This window comes from Giraffa tippelskirchi, chromosome 3 (genome assembly GCF_054371585.1).
Source record: "Giraffa tippelskirchi isolate mGirTip1 chromosome 3, T2T-mGirTip1v1.2.pri, whole genome shotgun sequence".
Classification (NCBI taxonomy): domain Eukaryota; kingdom Metazoa; phylum Chordata; class Mammalia; order Artiodactyla; family Giraffidae; genus Giraffa; species Giraffa tippelskirchi.
The window spans coordinates 44,313,126-44,332,415 of NC_137277.1; the positions used below are offsets into that span (position 1 = coordinate 44,313,126).

Below are 19,290 nucleotides of genomic sequence, written 5' to 3' on the forward strand. Positions count from 1 at the left end.
GCCGGAGCCCAGCAAGGTGGCCATTGATCACTACATGAGCTGGGCAGCCTAGTGGGCAGCGTCCGTGATTGAGGCTCTGTTCCTCACCATGGGGTCCTGGGTACTGGGAGGGGAGGGGGACCGTGCAAAGCCAGCCTGCTGGGCCGGTGGGCTTCCATAGGGAGGGGTTGAGAAGGCCTGGGGAACTCCACAGACAGGAGAGCCTGGCTACAGGTTACAGTCCTGGAGGCCCCGTGATGTGAATGAAGCCCTTCCTGCAGCAGCTCGGGCTCCTGCACCGTCTGAGCAGCTCTGGGGTCCATTCGGCTAAAGGCCAGGAGGGCCGAGACCACAGCTCCTCAGGTTGGGGGGAGCTGAGGGGGCCGACACGGGGCTGGTCCTCATCCTGCAGTCCTCCTCCCTCAGCGCCCTGCTGTGTCCCTCGTGTCCCCTAGGGGTCAGCTCGAGACCAACCAAGCCAGAGCGAGCCCGGATGGTTACGTGGGCTTCCCAGGTGCCACTCGGGGAGGAGGGGTTTGGGACCAAGTGTGGATGACGATGATGACACAGGGTGGTGGGACCACAGGAGCCTGCCCTCCTAGCCTTTACCCCCCACCCCCGCTCTCAGGGCGGGGGCGGGGGCCGCGTACAGTAGTAACGTAGTGAAACCCTGCATCCACAGGGCACCCGGCCCCACTCACCCCTCTTCCAGGTCCCTCAAACCCCCTCCACCATCAACTATCACTGCAGAGGCTCTGGGCCTGCTGTCCAGACAGTGCGAGTCCATCTGAGTAGGTGGCTCCTGTATCCCACCAGCCCTTTTTTCTCTCTGCTGGTGGAAAACGCACTCTCGCTTCCATCTGTGTCGCTGTTTATGGTGAAGGATATCTGGGATTTTCCTAATGTTGCCGGTTGTTCACACTGCCACTGTGGAATAGTCCATCTTTCTCCACTTATTTGAAGCTTCACACCTTTATTGTGAGCTAAATTTCTATACAACATGGGCCTCTTTCTGAATTCTGGCCTATTTGTATTGATCTATTTGTCTCCCTATTTCTAAGCCAAAACCACAGTTTCAGTTTCTCTTGTTTTATAGCATGATATCTGATAGAGAAAGCCTCCCTCATCATTTTTTTAAATATTTACTTATTTATTTGGCTGCACCAGGTCTTAGTTGGAGGATTTGGGATCTTCAATCTCTGTTGTGGCATGTGGGATCTAGTTCCCTGACCAGGAATCGAACCTGGGTCCCCTACATTGAGAGTGTGGAGTCTTAGGCACTGGACCACCAGGGAAGTCCTGATCATTTAAAAACAAATATATGTTTATTTTTGGCCGTGCTGAGTCTTCGTTGCCGTGTGCAGCTTTTTCTGGCTTCTGTTATTTTGGGGTTTTTTTTTTTTTCCAATTTTGAATTCTCTCATCCAACAACATAGTATATCTCTTCATTTTTATGTCATTCAGAAAAATGTTACAATTTTCTCAAATAGGCTTTGCACATTTCTTCATAGGGTAACTCTATTTTGGAGTTTCTATTTCTGTTACATGTAGAATCTTTTTGCCATGATATTTTCTAATTGGTTATGGCTAAATGTCTAGGAGACCTCTTGGTTTTGGATGTTAAACTTGCCATAACAACCTTACTAAACTCTTTTACTAGTTCTAATAGTTCATTTACAAACCATTTTCTAGTCTGCTTAATCTATATAACAATGCAGTCATATTCTTTTTTTTCTGCATAAATTTAAATGGTTACATATTTCATTGCAAGAAGACAATCAAATTTCTTTACCAGTTCCTTATTATTGGTTTTATATATATATACATTTTTATATATGTATGTATATGAAAGTGTTAGTCCTTCAGTTGTGTCCGATTCTTTGCAACCCCATAAACTGTAGCCCTCCCGGCTCCTCTGTCCGTGGAGTTCTCCAGGCAAGAATACTAGAGTGGGCTGTCATTCCCTTCTCCAGGGGATCTTCCCTGACCCAGGGATCAAACCCTGGTCTCCTGCATTGCAGGTGGATTCTTTACCAGCTGAACTACCAGGGAAGCCCCGTGCTTCCTGTTATAATCATTATATAATCATTCTTGTAGCTAAACTGTTCCCCATTGTTTTAGAGTAGGGCAAAGGTTGCCAAACTACAGTTCCCGTGGGCCAAGTCTAGCAGCCTGCTTTTGTAAATAAAGTTTTATTGGAACACGGCCACACCCATCATCTGCTCAGTTGTTTGGCTGCTTTCCCACCACAGTGCGGACTTGAGTGGCTGCCACAGGGCCTAAAATATTTACTATCTGCCCTTTACAGAAAAGGTTTACCAAACTTTTTTATATTATATATATATTTATTTATCTATCTTTGGCGATGCTGGGTCTTCGTTGTCACACAGGCTTTTCTTGAGTTGTGGTGAGTGGGAGCTGCTCTCTAGTTGCGATTGGAGGGCTTCTCATTGTGGCGGCTTCTCTTGTTGCAGAGCACAGGCTCTAGGACACATGGGCTGCAGTAGTTGCGGTTCCTGGGCTCTAGAGCACAGGCTCAATAGTTGTGGCACACAGGATTAATCGCTCTGCGGCATGTGGGATCTTCCCAGACCGGGGATCTGGGAACCCGTGTCTCTTGCATAGGCAGGTGGATTCTTTACAACTGAACCATCAGGGGGGCCCATTTACCAGTCTTTAAAATAAATTCTGAGAGATGGAAACTGTTTCACCCAAAAGATGCAAATCTTAGAATTTCTAATACATCTGTCCAATTCCTTTCCAGAAAAGTTGTGTCAATTAATCTTTCTTCAGGATTGTGTCTGATTCCTCCTACTCTTGGATACTGGCTGTTCTGCTTTCTCAGATATTTCTCATTTGAGAGGCTAAAATTAGGATTGCTCTTTTGAATCATAGTACGGTTGAACTTCTTAAATTGCCTTTATCGGTCACCAGGAGTTCTTTTCTTCATTAACTGGCAGCCCACATTCTTCACCCTCGCTTCTGTGGATGTATTCATTTCCCTTGCTTTAAAAGAACTAGAAATATTAACTTTTGGACATACATCACAAATATTTTTTCAGCTTGTCATTTATTTTTAACTTTGTTCATGACAGCAAATTTAAAGGGTTTTTATAGCCAACTCATTAATCTTTTCTGTTGTGGCTTCCGCCTTTGGTGTAATACTTAGCTTTCCTACCCAAGGCTGTGACACTCTTCTGTTTTATTTTTATTTTATGTGTTTGGTTTTTATATTTAAAGCTTTGATTCACAGAGTGAACGTTGGTGTCTATGGTAAGATCGGGATCCAATTTTCCTTTTTATCCTCAGCCCCTCTCCTGCCCACTTCACCTCACAGGCGGGAAGTTCTTTACAGAGTTATACTTAAGGGGTCCCTGGAGGGCAAAACAGACTGGGTCTTCAGCCTGAGCCCAAACTGGCTCATGATCAGAAGGAGCTTTGCCAAACTTATCATTTTTCTTTTTTTAATATTTATTTATTTGGCCGTGCCAGGTCTTAGTTGCAGCACGGGGAATCTTTGATCTTAGTTGCCACATGCAGGATATAGTTCCCCGACCAGGGATCAAACCAAGGCCCCTGGTGTTGGGAGCGTGGAGTCTGAGCCACTGGACCACCAAGGAAGTCCCCAAACTTCAGTCTTGCCCGCACAGTTTTTAAAAATCTGCCCTGAGCTTCTCTCCTGAACTGGGGGTGTGTCAGGCCCGGAGGTCCAAGTCCACCATTGCTTAATTTCACCCATTCTGAAGCAAGCATTTCTAAAACCACTGGCAACAACGGTACTTTTAAATTCTAAAAATACTTTTCCTAACAAACAGCGCTCTGATTCAGCGATGCTGGTGAAGGTGTGGGTGGTGGCACCATGCTCACATTGGTAAGGAGAGGGAGGAGGCTGCTTCCTAGCTCAGGGAGGGGCCTTGTTTGATCTTCTCTGCTTATATATGGCCCCAGTGTGTGTGTGTGTGTGTGTGTGTGTGTGTGTGTTTTCTGTTTCAACACCTTCTTCCTTCCAGAGGAAAGAATAATTTGCTTATCCCAAGCCTGAGAATTTCTGTAAGAATAAAAAGATCCTTGAGTCATATCTTTGAGAAGAAACTAAATTCTGATTAACCCAAAGGCGGCTGGGACAAAAGAAGAGGCGATGTTGATGACCTTTACTGTTTGTTCCCTGGTCTGTCCTGGACTGTCTGTCCCCTGTCTTCTGCCCCGACCATCCCTGCCCTAGAAAGGCTGGGCTAAGCCAGTCTTGTGAGTCCACCTTCCAGGACATCTCAAACTCCATCTTCTCCCTGCATGCATGCATGAGCAGTCACTCAGTCGTGTCTGACTCTTTGTGACCCCGTGGGCTGTAGCCCTCCAGGCTCCTCTGTCCCTGGAATTCTCCAGGCAAGAATACTGGAGTGGGTAGCCATTCCCTTCTCCAGGGGATCTTCCTGACCCAAGGATCAAACCTGGGTCTCCTACTTTGCAGGCAGATTCTTTACCATCTGAGCCACCAGGGAAGCCTCCACCTCCTGCCTACTCCAGTCTTAATGCTCAAGTTCACGCCTGCTTTTAGAACTTAGATTCACTGAGTTAGAGTTTGAGCAAACGAGAGAGTGACCACTTACATCCCGTCTTTTTAAAGCTGAGCAGAAGGGGAAAGGTTTGGTTTTACTATCCTGTAGGATATTAGCCAGGTTCATAACTAAATTGGCCATCTCTCAGCATCCTTTCTTTAAAAAATATATATATATTTATCATATATATTAAATATATATTTATTTATATATATTAAACATTACATATAAAATATATATGTTTGTATTACATATAAAATATATTTGTTATATACTATAATAGATTATATATGTAAATATATATACATTTAATTTCTTTATTTGGCTGCATTAGGTCTTAGTTGTGGCACGGGGGATCTTCGATCTTCATTGCGACATGTGGGATCTTTAGTTTCGGCATGCAAACACTTATTTGCGGCATGTGGGATCTAGTTCCCTGACCAGGGATTGAACCCATGACCCCTGCATTGGGAACGCAGGCTCTTAGCCACTAGACCATCAGAAAGTGCCCTCAGCATCGTTTCTTTCATTGACTATACATACTTTGATCTCTCCTGTTCTCCTTTGAAGCAGCTATCTCAGCCTGCTGGTTCCCTCACTGATGAGTTAAGTAAATTTTTGACACAGGTAACTGGAAAAACACACATATACACAATCACTTAAGGGCAGACATTAGTTCATGCATACAGTCACATCAGGATGTGTGCTAGTTCTCAGAAACATCACCGTCTAAACAAACAGTTCTTAAGCCAGGCTTCAAGCTGGAGTCATGCATTGCATGCCTGCCCAGTCGTGTCAGACTCTTTGCAACCCCGTGGACTGTAGCCCACCAGGCTCCTCTGTCCATGGGGTTCTCCAGGCAAGAATACTGGAGTGGGTTGCCATTTCCTCCTCCAGGGGATCTTCCCCACCCCAAGATCAAACCCGAGTTTGATTGGCATTGGCAGGAGGATTCATTACCACCAGCAACACCTGGGGTCATGCAGAATGCTTTCAAAACATGCTAATACCTTGGTCCCTCCTCCCAGAGATTCTAATTCATTTAGTCTGGGAAGCGGGTCCACTCATCTGTTTTTAAAAGCTCCCCAAGTAATTCAAATGCACACCTGACGTTGAGAACCAAGGATCTACAGCAGGAAGTCTCAGATGTCGCAGCATATTAGAATTCCCTGGAAGCTTTTACAATTCCGGATGCCCAGCTGTCCCTCAGACCAATGGACCCAGAACCTCTTGGGGTGGGACCCAGGCATCAGCACTTTCTAAAGCTCCTCAGGGGATTCCATGAAGCCGTGACCCGTACAGCATCCTGGATTCTCGTCAGTTCACATCAATGCTTTCCCTGAGGATGGAATGCAGGGGCTGGGGTGGGGGGTGGGGGGTGGGGAGAAGAGTCTTATACCTTGAAAATGGCCAGTGCCTGGCACAGCGCCTGTGTTCAGATGCTGGCTGCCCTTCTCACGTGCTCCTCCCAGAAGTATCCTCTGGGGAGAGTGGTTCAGGACTGCAGGGCCCTGGCAGGAGGTATCCATCTCCCATAGAACCGGGCTGCCTGGGTGCTCAGGCCCCGGGCAGGGAACATTCTTGGTGGCCAGTGAGCCATGACTGCTTTCCTGCAGAGAGGCCTGCGAGGACCCATGGGGAGCAGGGCGGGGCTCCATGTGTCAGAGCCGAAACAGGAATCTCATGTAGAGGGTTTCTCATTGCAAGAGTTCTTCATCTGCGACCCAGTTTTGAAAACCTCTGAGAGATCAGGGCACCCCGCAGAAGGTGCGAGAACAGAGGGCAGATCGCACTGACTTCACAGAGACCCCACAAACGTGCTTGTCCTCCCACTTTCAGCAAAGTTGTGAGTGAGCAGTACAGTGAGAACCCATAGATCCGGCGCCCTGCATTCACCAATGGTGAGCGTGTTGGCAGTTTTCCTTCTCTGCATCTGTGTGTGTCTCTGTGCACACACTTTTGGGGGCCTGGGAGAGCTTGCCTGTTTGAGAGCTAGTTGCTGACATTATGACACTTGATGCTCCATCAGACCCTCCTCCATAACCACAACACAGTCATCAGCCGTGGGTGTCTAACGTAAACTTCATATTTACTTTTTTCTTGTGATGAAGGCTGCTTCTTCTTTCTTAATTTGTTTGGCTGTGCCGGGTCTTAGTTGTGGCACCCAGGGTCTTCAATCTCCATTGCAACATGTGGGATCTAGTTCCCTGATCAGGGGTCGAACCCAGGCCCCCTGCATTGGGAATGTGAAGTCTAAGCCACTGGACCACCAGGAAAGTTTCTTCCCAATGTATTTATAGCTTTTCTTTTTGATCTCAGATCCAAATGTTACATTTAGTCGTCATGTCTGTTTAGACTCGGTTAATCCAGAATAATTTACCAGACTTTTGCTCTCTATGCACCATCACCTCCAAGCCCCCAAAAGCATGTCTCCCCACTGATTTTGCCTTTGGCTCCAGACTCTCGTATGGAAACACTGGGCCCCCTGTACTAATGCTAGTGGGTGTTTCACACATGTCTAGCACTAAGCCCTTTGATCCAAATCCATCCTCTCAGCCCTCTAAAACCTTCCCTGCCTCAGTACCTGGCACCGCCACCCACCTGATCGCTCATACCAAGAACTGAGTCGTGGCCACTGTCTCTCCTCCCTTCCATAGCCAACCTGTCCACAAGGCCTGCTGGGTTTTACTTCCAGGATACGCCCCGAGATGACTGCTTCTTTCCACCTCCATATTACACCCTATCAGAGCATCACATCACCCTCCACCTTGTCACTGCATTGTCACTTGCCTTTCTCCACACAACAGCCAGTGTGTCCTTTCAAACTCTTAAATCAGGTCCTACAACTTACTCACTGAAGAGGTTCCGATCACTTGTTATCCTAAACCCTGACTTCTCACTGTGACCTAGCAGCTTTCACTTTTGCCTGAACCTCTGACCTGCTCCCCTCCCATCCTCCCTGCGATCCTCACTGTTCCAGCCACACTGGCTTGTTTTCTGTTCCTCAAACCCCAGAAGCCAGTTCCTTTCCTTTCCCTTGCTATTATTTCTACCTCTAATCCTCATCCTCAAGTCTTTGCACAACCATGCTTGTGTCCTTCAAGTGTCAGCACAAGCATCACCTCTTCAGATAAGCTTTCCTTGCACACTCATCTCAAGGAACGCCCTCTACGCCCCGTCCCCTGTCACTGTCATAACACCCTGTTTGTCCTGCACTGTTTGCCACGATCTTAACTGTCTGGGTCATATCTGTCTCCTCCACGTGGGTGGAGAGCTGTGCCTTCCACGTGGAGCATGGTGCTGGTAAGGAGCAGCTGGCAGTGCCTATTGTACAGATGCATCTCAGCAGTGCAAGGTCAACTCTGCCAGGGAGGGGCGGGCGGGTTTCCTCCCACCCGGGAGCAGTTGAGAGGCGCCCTCTCCAGGCCAAAGGGTGTAAAAACCACACTTCGGTGCGACGAGGGGAGGTAGAGGGGTGGGCATAGGAAAGAACTGAAAAAGGGCTATTTGTTCTGCCACCGCACCTAGACTCTGAAACTCTAGTGTGTATAGGGCTTCCCCGGTGGCTCAGACAGTAAGGAATCTGCCTGCAATGCAGGAGACCCAGGTTCCATCCCTGAATTGGTAAGATCCCCTGGAGAAGGAAATGGCAACCCGCTCTTGCCCGGAGAATTCCATGGACAGAGGAGCCTGGTGGGCTAGAGTCCATGGACTTGCAAAGAGTTGGACATGACTGAATGACCAACACTTTCACTTTCTTTCATTTTCTCTGCCTCTACACCGGGGCTCTGAACCTCTAATATGTATATGAGTCACTCGGGGGCTTGACAGTGCAGGCTCTGATCCACACAGGTCTGGGCTCCCCCAACTGTGTGTCTCCTACAAGCTCCCCCTTGGTGGTGACTTTCCTGGTGGGGGACCACACCAACCGTGCTTTTGGTACCTTTTCGGTCTGCACTGGCCCCCCTTCCCTTCAGTGCCATGGGAAAATGTGGAAAGAAAGAGCCTGGAAGTGCCCCCATTGCTTCTCTCCCTCCCACCCTCTGCTGGAAAGTGTTGTTCCTAGCAGTCACCCGTCGCCTCAGCATCACCTCCGCCCGTGCTGAGGCGTGTGCTGTCGGTCTCCACACAAACAGGACGTGCTCTCCCGGGAGCTGTGCTCTCCCGGGAGCTGTGCTCAGCCTCCTGCTCCATCACTGCTCTCTTTTCTCTCCGAGCCCCTTTCCTTAAGCAGACTCCTGGGGGCTCTGTGTCTGGGGGAAGTCAGGCCTGGCTCGCTGCCCTGGTGCAGGATGGCACAGCTGACCAGGCTGAGAATCGGGCGATGGAGGGATTCCCAAGTTTCGGCTCCGACTGGCTTCCCAGGCGGCACAGTGACAAAGAATCTGCCTGCCAATCCAGAAGACGCAGGTTCAATCCCTGGGTGGGGAAGATCCCCTGGAGGAGGAAATGGCAACCCGCTCCAGTACTCTTGCCTAGAGACTCCCCTGGACAGAGGAGCCTGTTGGGCTACAGTCTACGGGTCGCAAAGGGACAGACACTATTGCACACACAGGCTTTTGCACTTGTAGGCACCCTGGGGGCAGGCTTGATCAGCCCCGGAGGCAAAAGGCTAAGTTAACCTTGGGAAGAGCATGGGCTTTGGGGTCTGAGGGGCCTAGATTTGAATCCTGACCCTGTTACTTACTAGTGCACCACCCTGAGCAAATTACTTAATGTCTCTGAGCCTCAGTTTCTTTTATTTGTTTGTTTATGGCTGTACTGGAGGGGTTACTCGCTCATTGCAGAGCACGGGTTCTAGGGCCACAGTCTCAGTAGTTGTAGCTTGCGGGCTCTAGGCTCCAGTGGGCTTCAGTAGTTGTGGCTCATGGACGTAGTTGCCCAGGGCATGTGGGATCTTCCCAGAGCAGGGATTGAACCCAGGTCCCCTGCACTGACAGATTCTTAACCACTTGACCACCAGAGAAGTCCCAAGTCTCACTTTCTTCCTTTGCTAAATGGGTGTCTTCTGCACAGGGTTATTGTAAAAACAAGAAATGAGAATGCATGCAAAGCACTCAGTACAGTGCCTAGAAAATGCTGGAATCTCTGAGCTCACAGTGCCTAGACTGGGAGACTTGAATGCGTTTTGCCCCAGGGTTGCTGACTGGTGATGCCTGAGTCCCAGGCTTCCTTCCACACTAGCATCCCAGAAATTCAGCCCCTGGGGCTTGGGCCCACCCCTGTGTCAGACCCTTCTCCCAGGGTAGGGAGGGCTTGAGGGCCTGAAAACCACACCTGCTGAGCCCAAGGGAAAAAAACAAACATTTTATGAGGGATAAACAGCTGTTCCCTTTCCTTACCAGGGCAATAAAAATGACTGAACATAATACAAGACACTGCAGGAAGTCTGACTCTTGAGAGAACTTTCTGTGGGCTCTGTGGGCGTCCCCTGTTAGCTGATGATTCTCCCCCAAGCTTCTCTGATTATCAGCCCAGGGCAGATGATAAGCACAGGATAGAAGGGCAGGAGGGACACTGCACAAGTCCCTGCCTCAGAGCCTTGCCCAGCCCCTGCTTTGTTGTTGTTCAGTCTCTAAGTCTTTGCCACCCCATGAACTACAGCACGACAGGCTTCCCTGACCTTCACTATCTCCCAGAACTTGCTCAGACTCATGTCCATTGAGTCAATGATGCCATCTGACCATCTCACTCTCTGTTGTCCTCTTCTCCTCCTGATCTCAATCTTTCCCAGCACCAGGATCTTTTCTAATGAGTCGGCTCTTCGCATCAGGTGGCCAAAGTATTGGAGCTTCAGCCTCAGTCTTTCCAGATCAGTCCTGCTGTGTACACACTTGCTGCATCTGGTTGGATAGAGGGGGCTCCTTTGACCATGGGGCTGGGCAGCTGAGCATCTTCTCAACACTGATGCTGTAGCTCCATTCAGAACCCATTTAGAATGGCTGCCTTTACCACTCCCGGCCAGGGCTTTTTCTGGCGCTGTAACTTGGAATTTTCTTGCTTTCCTCAAGGAAATTTTTAATCCGGGCTGAACAGAACCCTGAGATGGGTGAGGGGTTTGGCACCCAGGCAGAGGCTTGTCAGGACCTTTATCTGCTGCAGTGAACTTTGGCTGTGGCCTGGAAGGAATCATACCTCCCTCCACCAAGAGTGCAGTCCTGAATTTACAGGCAGAAGCTCAGCCCGGAAGAGTGATATGGAAGAACGTTTTCCTGAGGACACATTAACCCTCATTCCTTTAGACTTTCCGTTTCTGGTATCCAGTGCCACGTCAGAAAGCACTGTTTCATCTTACCTTCTTGCAGAAACCTCTTCACAGACGTGCATTTTTGTTTTTATTCCCTTGGCTCAGTGGGAGGCAACACTGAACAGCATATTTCTTCAACCTCCTTAAAATTGCTGCTGGAAACTTTATCCAGTTTGCCATTTTGCACAATTTGATCTTGTGTGTGTGTGAGTGTGTATACATATATATATACATATATATATATATATATATATATATATATTTTAGGATTTTGCACCAGAGAAAAAGTCCCTCCTGATGAACTGATTTCCTTCTTGCATCAGATCATGAGAATCATGCTGTAACTACAGACTTGCTTTCCCTTTTTTTGGTCTTGGTAGTTAGAAAACTTACAGCCAATGGTGATCAGCTTTTCATTTACTTATTTACCTCCTTTTTCTGTAGGGCTTATTTTTATTTTTTTTAAGCCCAACTATGAGTGTCTTTTATTGTACATAATTTCACAGGTGTCAACCACAACAAACATGAGTCCCCCCCTCCAAAAAAATGAGTTTGGATTCAGTAAGAAGAGACTAACTGAAAGGATTATTTCAAGGGAGGGGGAAAAGAAACTCAATGTTGAGGAAGCTCTGCAAGCGTCTCAAGCAAGGGTTAGGCAAGAGGAGATTTCTTTACAGGAGGAATAAACAAAGGAAGAACCACTGGGGGGTGGGGGGCCACAGGGCAGCTTGGCCCTCGGGGGTGGATCTGAAGCCAGCCTGTGCTTGCAGAGCTGTTGAGAAGGGGCTGCCTGCTGACTCAGCAAAGGTGGCCGAGTTCGCAGTTCACAGCTCCCCTTTAATGAAGAAGGGATGCTTCATCAGAGCTTGGTTAACGAGCATTTTGTTCCGTTGGTTGTCTGGACCAGCAGTTGAAGGGAGATTTGGAGGGTGGGCCCCATTGGTTCCTGTTTCCCTCCGTTTAGACTGTGCGCTCCCAGGGCTGGGGACCAGCCTCGCTGATTGCTCTGCCCTGCCCAGTCCTGGGCTGAGCGAGTTCCTCGGTTAGTGTCCACTGACTGGCTGAATGAGGGCCTTCCTGGAGTTGGGAGCTCAACCCTCTGGAAGGTGCCGGAACAAGCAGGCTGCACCCACCCCCTCCCTGAGAGACCCCAGCCCTGGGCCATGACCCCTGCCCCTTTCCTGAGGGGTCCCTAGCTCCCCTTCCCTCCTCCCCCTTCTCTAGAGGGTGCATGACTCCAGGCAAGCACTGCCGATTCCCACCCACCCCCTGTCCTGGGGGCAAGGTGGAGGAGAGGGTGGGGAGGTGGGGGAAGGAGACAGACTTAGAGGGAGCAGCAAGGCTGCAGCCCTAGGAGTGGGAGCTGGGCCAGGCACGGCCGCCTTCTGCCTGCTGGCAGGGCCTGACCTTCCCCAGGTAACCACACGTGCCCCTGCCCCGCTGCCAGGACCCCTCCTCTCTCAACTTGTCCTGTCTGTGCAGGGATGCCCTGTCTTTTCTCTCTCCCCTCCTTCTTCTCGCTCTGGTCTCTCTCCAGCCCATCTCTCTGGCCCTCTGACCTCTCCTATCACTTCCAGTTGGCCCCAGGTCTCCACAGGAACCAGACACAAGGGCAGGGCTGGGGCAGGACCGATGGAATGTCAACCCTGCAAAGGCTTTTTTATCTAATCTCTCATCACTACCCCACCCCTCTCCTCCTGTCTACTCAGACCAACCCTGCCAAGTAGGTACCATTACACCCGTTTTACTGGTAAGGAAGCTGAGGCACAGTTCAGTTCAGTTCAGTTCAGTCGCTCAGTCGTGTCCGACTCTCTGCGACCCCATGAACTGCAGCACGCCAGGCCTCTCTGTCCATCACCAACTCCCGAAGTCTACCCAAACCCATGTTCATCGAGTCGGTGATGCCATCCAACCATCTCATCCTCTGTCGTCCCCTTCTCCTCCCGCCCCCAATCCTACCCAGCATTAGGGTCTTTTCCAATGAGTCAACCCTTCGCATGAGGTGCCCAAAGTATTGGAGCTTCAGCTTCAACATCAGACCTTCCAATGAACACCCAGGATTGATCTTTTTTAGGATGGATTGATTGAATCTCCTTGCAGTCCAAGGGACTCCCAAGAGTCTTCTCCAACACCACAGTTCAAAAGCATCAATTCTGCGGCGCTCAGCTTTCTTCACCGTCCAACTCTCACATCCATACATGACCACTGGAAAAACCATAGCCTTGACTAGACGGACTTTTGTTGGCAAAGTAATGTCTCTGCTTTTAAACATGCTATCTAGGTTGGTCATAACCTTCCTTCCAAGGAGTAAGCGTCTTTTAATTTCATGGCTGCAGTCACCATCAGCAGTGATTTTGGAGCCCAAAAAAGTAAAGTCTGACACTGTTTCCACTGTTTCCCCATCTATTTCCCATGGAGTGATGGGACCAGATGCCATGATCTTAGTTTTCTGAACGTTGAGCTTTAAGCCAACTTTTTCACTCTCCTCCTTCACCTTCATCAAGAGGCTCTTTAGTTCTTCTTCACTCTCCGCCATAAGGGTGGTGTCATCCGCATATCTGAGGTTATTGATATTTCTCCCGGCAATCTTGATTCCAGCTTGTGTTTCTTCCAGCCCAGCGTTTCTCATGATGTACTCTGCATATAAGTTAAATAAGCAGGGTGACAATATACAGCCTTGACGTACTCCTTTTCCTATTTGGAACCAGTCTGTTGTTCCATGTCCAGTTCTAACTGTTGCTTCCTGACCTGCATACAGGTTTCTCAAGAGACAGGTCAGATGGTCTGGTATTCCCATCTCTTTCAGAATTTTCCACAGTTTATTGTGATCCACACAGTCAAAGGCTTTGGCATAGTCAATAAAGCAGAAATAGATGTTTTTCTGGAACTCTCTTGCTTTTTCGATGATCCAGCGGATATTGGCAATTTGATCTCTGGTTCCTCTGCCTTTTCTAAAACCAGCTTGAACATCTGGAAGTTCATGGTTCACGTATTGCTGAAGCCTGGCTTGGAGAATTTTGAGCATTACTTTACTAGCGTGTGAGATGAGTGCAATTGTGCGGTAGTTTGAGCATTCTTTGGCATTGCCTTTCTTTGGGATTGGAACGAAAACTGACCTTTTCCAGTCCTGTGGCCACTGCTGAGTTGTCCAAATTTGCTGGCATATTGAGTGCAGCACTTTCACAGCATCAACTTTCAGGATTTGAAATAGCTCAACGGGAATTCCATCACCTCCACTAGCTTTGTTCGTAGTGATGCTTTCTAAGGCCCACTTAACTTCACATTCCAGGATGTCTGGCTCTAGGTGAGTGATCACACCATCGTGATTATCTGGGTCATGAAGATCTTTTTTGTACAGTTCTTCTGTGTATTCTTGTCACCTCTTCTTAATATCTTCTGCTTCTGTTAGGTCCATACCATTTCTGTCCTTTATCGAGCCTATCTTTGCATGAAATGTTCCTTTGGTATCTCTAATTTTCTTGAAGAGGTCTCTAGTCTTTCCCAATCTGTTGTTTTCCTCTATTTGTTTGCACTGATCGCTGAGGAAGGCTTTCTTATCTCTCCTTGCTATTCTTTGGAACTCTGCATTCAGATGAGAATATCTTTCCTTTTCTCCTTTGCTTTTCGCTTCTCTTCTCTTCCCAGCTATCTGTAAGGCCTCCTCAGACAGCCGTTTTGCTTTTTTGCATTTCTTTTCCATGGGGATTTTCTTGATCCCTGTCTCCTGTACAATGTCACGAACCTCTGTCCATAGTTCATCAGGCACTCTGTCTATCAGGTCTAGTCCCTTAAATCTATTTGTCACTTCCACTGTATACTCATAAGGGATCTGATCTAGGTCATACCTGAATGGTCTAGTGGTTTTCCCTACTTTCTTCAATTTAAGTCTGAATTTGGCAATAAGCAGTTCATGATCCGAGCCACAGTCTGCTCCTGGTCTTGTTTTTGCTGACTGTATAGAGCTTCTCCATCTTTGGCTGCAAAGAATATAATCAATCTGATTTCGGTGTTGACCATCTGGTGATGTCCACGTGTAGAGTCTTCTCTTGTGTTGTTGGAATAAGGTGTTTGCTATTACCAGTGCGTTCTCGTGGCAAAACTCTATTAGCCTTTGCCCTGCTTCATTCTGTACTCCAAGGCCAAACTTGCCTGTTACGCCAGGTGTTTCTTGACTTCCTACTTTTGCATTCCAGTCCCCTCTAATGAAAAGGACATCTTTTTTGGGTGTTAGTTCTAGAAGGTCTTGTAGGTCTTCATAGAACCGTTCAACTTCGCAGCGAGGCGGCTGCGACGGCCGAGAGGAGCTAGGCCGGGCCGGGAGCCGGGGGCCGGGGGCCGGGAGCCGGGGGCGGCAACCGCAAGGGGCTAGGCCGGGCCGGGGGCCGGGGGCAGCGGCCAACAGGGGCTAGGCCGGGCCGGGGGCCGGGGCCGGCAACTGAGAGGGGCTAGGCCAGGCCAGGGGCTGGGGCCGGCGGCGGCGGTGGCGGCGGCAAGAGGAATTACCAAGTAATTACCCAAGGCCCAAGGTAAGAGAAACCCAAGTAAGACGGTAAGTGTTGCGAGAGGGCATCAGAGGGCAGACACACTAAAATTAAAACTACAGAAAACTAGCTAATCTGATCACACGGACCACAGCCTTGTCTATCTCAATGAAACTAAGCCAGGCCGTGTGGGGCCACCCAAGACGGATGGGTCATGGTGGAGAGGTCTGACAGATTGTGGTCCACTGGAGAAGGGCATGGCAAACCACTTCAGTATTCTTGCCTTGAGAACCCCATGAACAGTATGAAAAGGCAAAAGGATAGGACACTGAAAGATGAACTCCCCAGGTCAGTAGGTGCCCAATATGCTAATGGAGATCAGTGGAGAAATAAATCCAGAAAGAATGATGGGATGGAGCCAAAGCAAAAATGATACCCAACTGTGGATGTGACTGGTGATAGAAGCAAAGTCCGATGCTGTAAAGAGCAATATTGCATAGGAATCTGGAATGTTAGGTCCATGAATCAAGGCAAACTGGAAGTGGTCAAACAGGAGATGGCAAGAGTGAACGTTGACATTCTAGGAATCAGCGAACTAAGATGGACTGGAATGGGTGAATTTAACTCAGATGACCATTATATATACTACTGTGGGCAAGAATCCCTTAGAAGAAATGGAGTAGCCATCATGGTCAACAAAAGAGTCCGAAATGCAGTACTTGGATGCAATCTCAAAAACGACAGAATGATCTCTGTTCGTTTCCAAGGCAAACCATTCAATATCACGGTAATCCAAGTCTATGCCCCGACCAGTAACGCCGAAGAAGCTGAAGCTGAGGCACAGACGACAATTAAGTAGCTTGCCCAAGGTCTCAGGACTGCAGTCTCAGGTCTCAGCCAGGACTTGAATCTGCACCTGTCTGGCCCCCGGTACCGCAGATAGCCAGCTCTGCATCCACTTTTCCTGAGGCTTCTCAAGTTTCCCAGGCCTCTCCTCACTTCCCTGACCCCAGTCTGGGAGAAAGACCAGAGAGGTTTTCTTAGGACAAAAGGTAGCACGTCTGAAATATCTTCATTGCTGAAGGACAATCTTTTACTCAAAAAAAAAAAAAGAAACCAAGTTTGGGGGATGGGAGTTAGGCCTGGGCTGGGGAGAGGAGGCAGAAGAATTCCCCCAGCCATTCCTACTATGTTTGGCGCTCTGAAGTGACCTCTGACCTGCACATCAGTAGTATCAGTAGCATTCGTGCTCAGTCGTGTCTGACTCTTTTTGCAACCTATGGACTGTAGCCCGCCAGGTTCCTCTGTCCATGGAATTTTCCAAGTAAGAATACTGGAGTGCGTTGCCATGCCCTCCTCCAGGGGATCCTCCTGACCCAGGGATCATATCCGCGTCTCTTGCATCTCCTGCATTGGCAGGCAGGTACTTTACCACTATCACCACTCGCACATAGAGGCTCCTAGAACCTTTTGGTCGGTGAAGGTGGCAGGTCATGCCGAACCTACCCCTGCGAGGCTGTGCTGAGATTGTTAAAAGGTGCTTCTCAGAAAGGGGCTCCTCGGGACTTCCCTGGTGGTCCAGTGGTTAAAAATCCACCTTCCAATGCAGGGGACGTGGGCTCGATTCCTGGTGAAAGAACCAAGATCCCATATGCCGCAGGGCAACTAAGCCCACATGCCACAACTACTGAACCTGCGCCCTCTGGAGCCCAAGAGCCACAACGAGAGAAGCCTGTGTGCTGCAACAAAGACCCAGCGCGGCTGCCCTCCCCCCAAAAAAAAGAAAGAAAGGAAAGAGCTCCTCTGAGTGGGAGTCTGGGAAACACGTCAAGAAAAGATGAGCTGCCTTCTTGGCTGCAGGAAGCCTTCAGAATGCTCTGTGCACCTCTAGGGCCGGAGGTGGAGGCCGTTACCAGTCTTCTTTGCTCTGGGAACCCTTCGTGCATCAGCATCTTTGTTACAGAAATGCGGAACTGGTGGGCCCTGTGGGTAGCCCAGAGTGTGGTATGAACCGTGTTTGGGGCGTGGCTGCCACTGCTTCCCCAGAGGAAGCAGAACGTGGCCTTGTGATAACGGTGTGGGGTTTGGTCAGCATCTGTTTACTCGGGGACCACAAGGCTGGTGGCAGCGTACACCATCATGTGCGAGTCTGGACCCTCTGCCTACTAGGAGGGTCACCGTGCTACACAACTTTGAAGGGGACTGAATGGCGCCTCTGGGAGTTGTGCAGTGCACAACCTGTGCAGCTGAACATGGTAGTCCTGGTCCTGGGCCTCATCGTGGTTGTCTGACTGTTGCAACAACCTGTCTGTTGACTTCCTGGCTGCAGCTGGCCTCCTCTGGTGTCTCCTGCCCCCTGACCCCTGTGTCACCTCTCCAGTCCTATCCTTCTGCTAGTCTCTTCTCCCCTCAGCCAGCTGCCAGAGTCTACAGGTGCCCTCCAGCTGTGCAGGGCCCTGGGAGAGGAGTTCTGCTTCTGAGATGGATGGGCTGTATCGTCTTGGGCAAATCACTTAACCGCTCTGGGGCCAGCATCTCCATTTGTAAAATGAGGATAAGATGCTTGGGTTGTAGTTTTCTTTATCACTAGATTCTGAGCTTCAGGAGGTCAAAGGCTGTCTGTCACTCATCTCTGTTCTAGTATCTGGCACCTCCTAGGTCCTGGTGATTGTTTGGTCATTGTGATCAAAACCTTTCTGCAGCCTCCCTGCTTGTGTTTGATTGACTTACCCCGGATTTCTTGAACATTGCCTGCCCTCCTGACTCCCAGGCTTTGCCTCTGCTGTTCTCTCCCCTAGGAGTCCCTTCTGCTCTGTCAGCAGCCCTAAGCATTTAGGGGACTGCTCAGCTGCCACCCCGGAACCTTTCCCAGCCCTCTCTCCCCACCCCCGCTGGAAGCAGCCTCTCCCTCTCCCACGCCAACCCCTCCCCCATGGCCCTGACACCTCTGTCTGATGGTGGGGTCCTTCTGTCCCAGCCAGCTCCTCTGTTGTTATAGGCAGAGGAGGGGTTGGCACTTCAATGCACCCTCTGGGGGTTCCCAGAGCCTTCATGGTGCCAGGTACAGGGCGGGGCTCGGGACAGAAGGACCCAGAGTGGACCAGAAGTTGGTGATGGCCACAATGCTCTTTCCATCTTTCCAGTCTCTCCCAGGCCTCTCAGGTGCCCCTGATGGAGGCAGGAAATTCTGGGCAAGATGGGTGGCCCGGCTGCCTCCCAGCACAGGCTCAGGTTGGGCTGGGCCGGATCAGTGTGCTAATACCGTGAGGTGTGGGGTGGGGCACTTCAAGTTCGGGTTTGGAGTCTATTGAAAAAGTAGTCTTTGGGTCTAGTGCAGAAGTAAGCACGTTGGAGACTCATATTTGGTGTCTTGGCTCACCAAGCCTGTGTTGTTGTCATTGCAAAAGAAAAAACAACATTTAAAATGCTTAATTCAGGATCTGGCCTTGTGGTAAGTGAGCAGTGTCTGCTGTCTATGGAATGAGGCGCACAGCTTTGCCTTGAGAGCATGAACTTTGGGGTCAGAAAGACCTGGGTTTGAATCCCAGCTCGTCCCATTCCTAGTGAGACTTTGGGCACATCCTGTCATGTCTCCGAACCTGTTTCCTTGTCTGTGAAATGGGCACAGCCTGGTACACTCTTCCTCAGACTTGGGAAGATTCAGGGAGATGGAGTCAGAGCCCGAGGCATTGGTTAGGAAGTCATGGAGCCTGACAACGAGTAGAGCCCTGGAAACATGGGTAGCTATAAATATTACGACTTCACTTCTATTGTCTGGCAAAGAACCAGGAAGTTCTTGGATCGCTTTCTTTTTTTCTCTCTTTCCATGACTAGCAGGTGGCTTTCTCTCCAGGACTATTTTTTCATGGAAACAAAATTGTGTTTTTTTTGTGTGTCACTTCGCAGGAGCGATCACACATGACTAGTAGAGAAGAATTCTGCTGTAAACCTGGCTGATTGGCATGCTAAGCCCTCACCGCCCACAGCCCCCCACCCAAGAGCCCCCCACCCATGGTCCCCTACCCAC

The 19,290-nt window shown here is 49.5% G+C and overlaps 1 protein-coding gene and 1 non-coding gene across 3 annotated transcripts in view; one reads left to right on the forward strand and one right to left on the reverse strand.

Moving 5' to 3' along the window:
• Positions 1-19,290, forward strand: part of RAB11FIP4 (RAB11 family interacting protein 4) — a 112,867-nt gene that overhangs the window by 38,747 nt on the left and 54,830 nt on the right. The window lies entirely within an intron of this gene.
• On the reverse strand, positions 1,202-1,274 carry TRNAE-CUC (transfer RNA glutamic acid (anticodon CUC)). Its single transcript has one exon. It is a non-coding gene; the product is annotated as a tRNA-Glu (tRNA).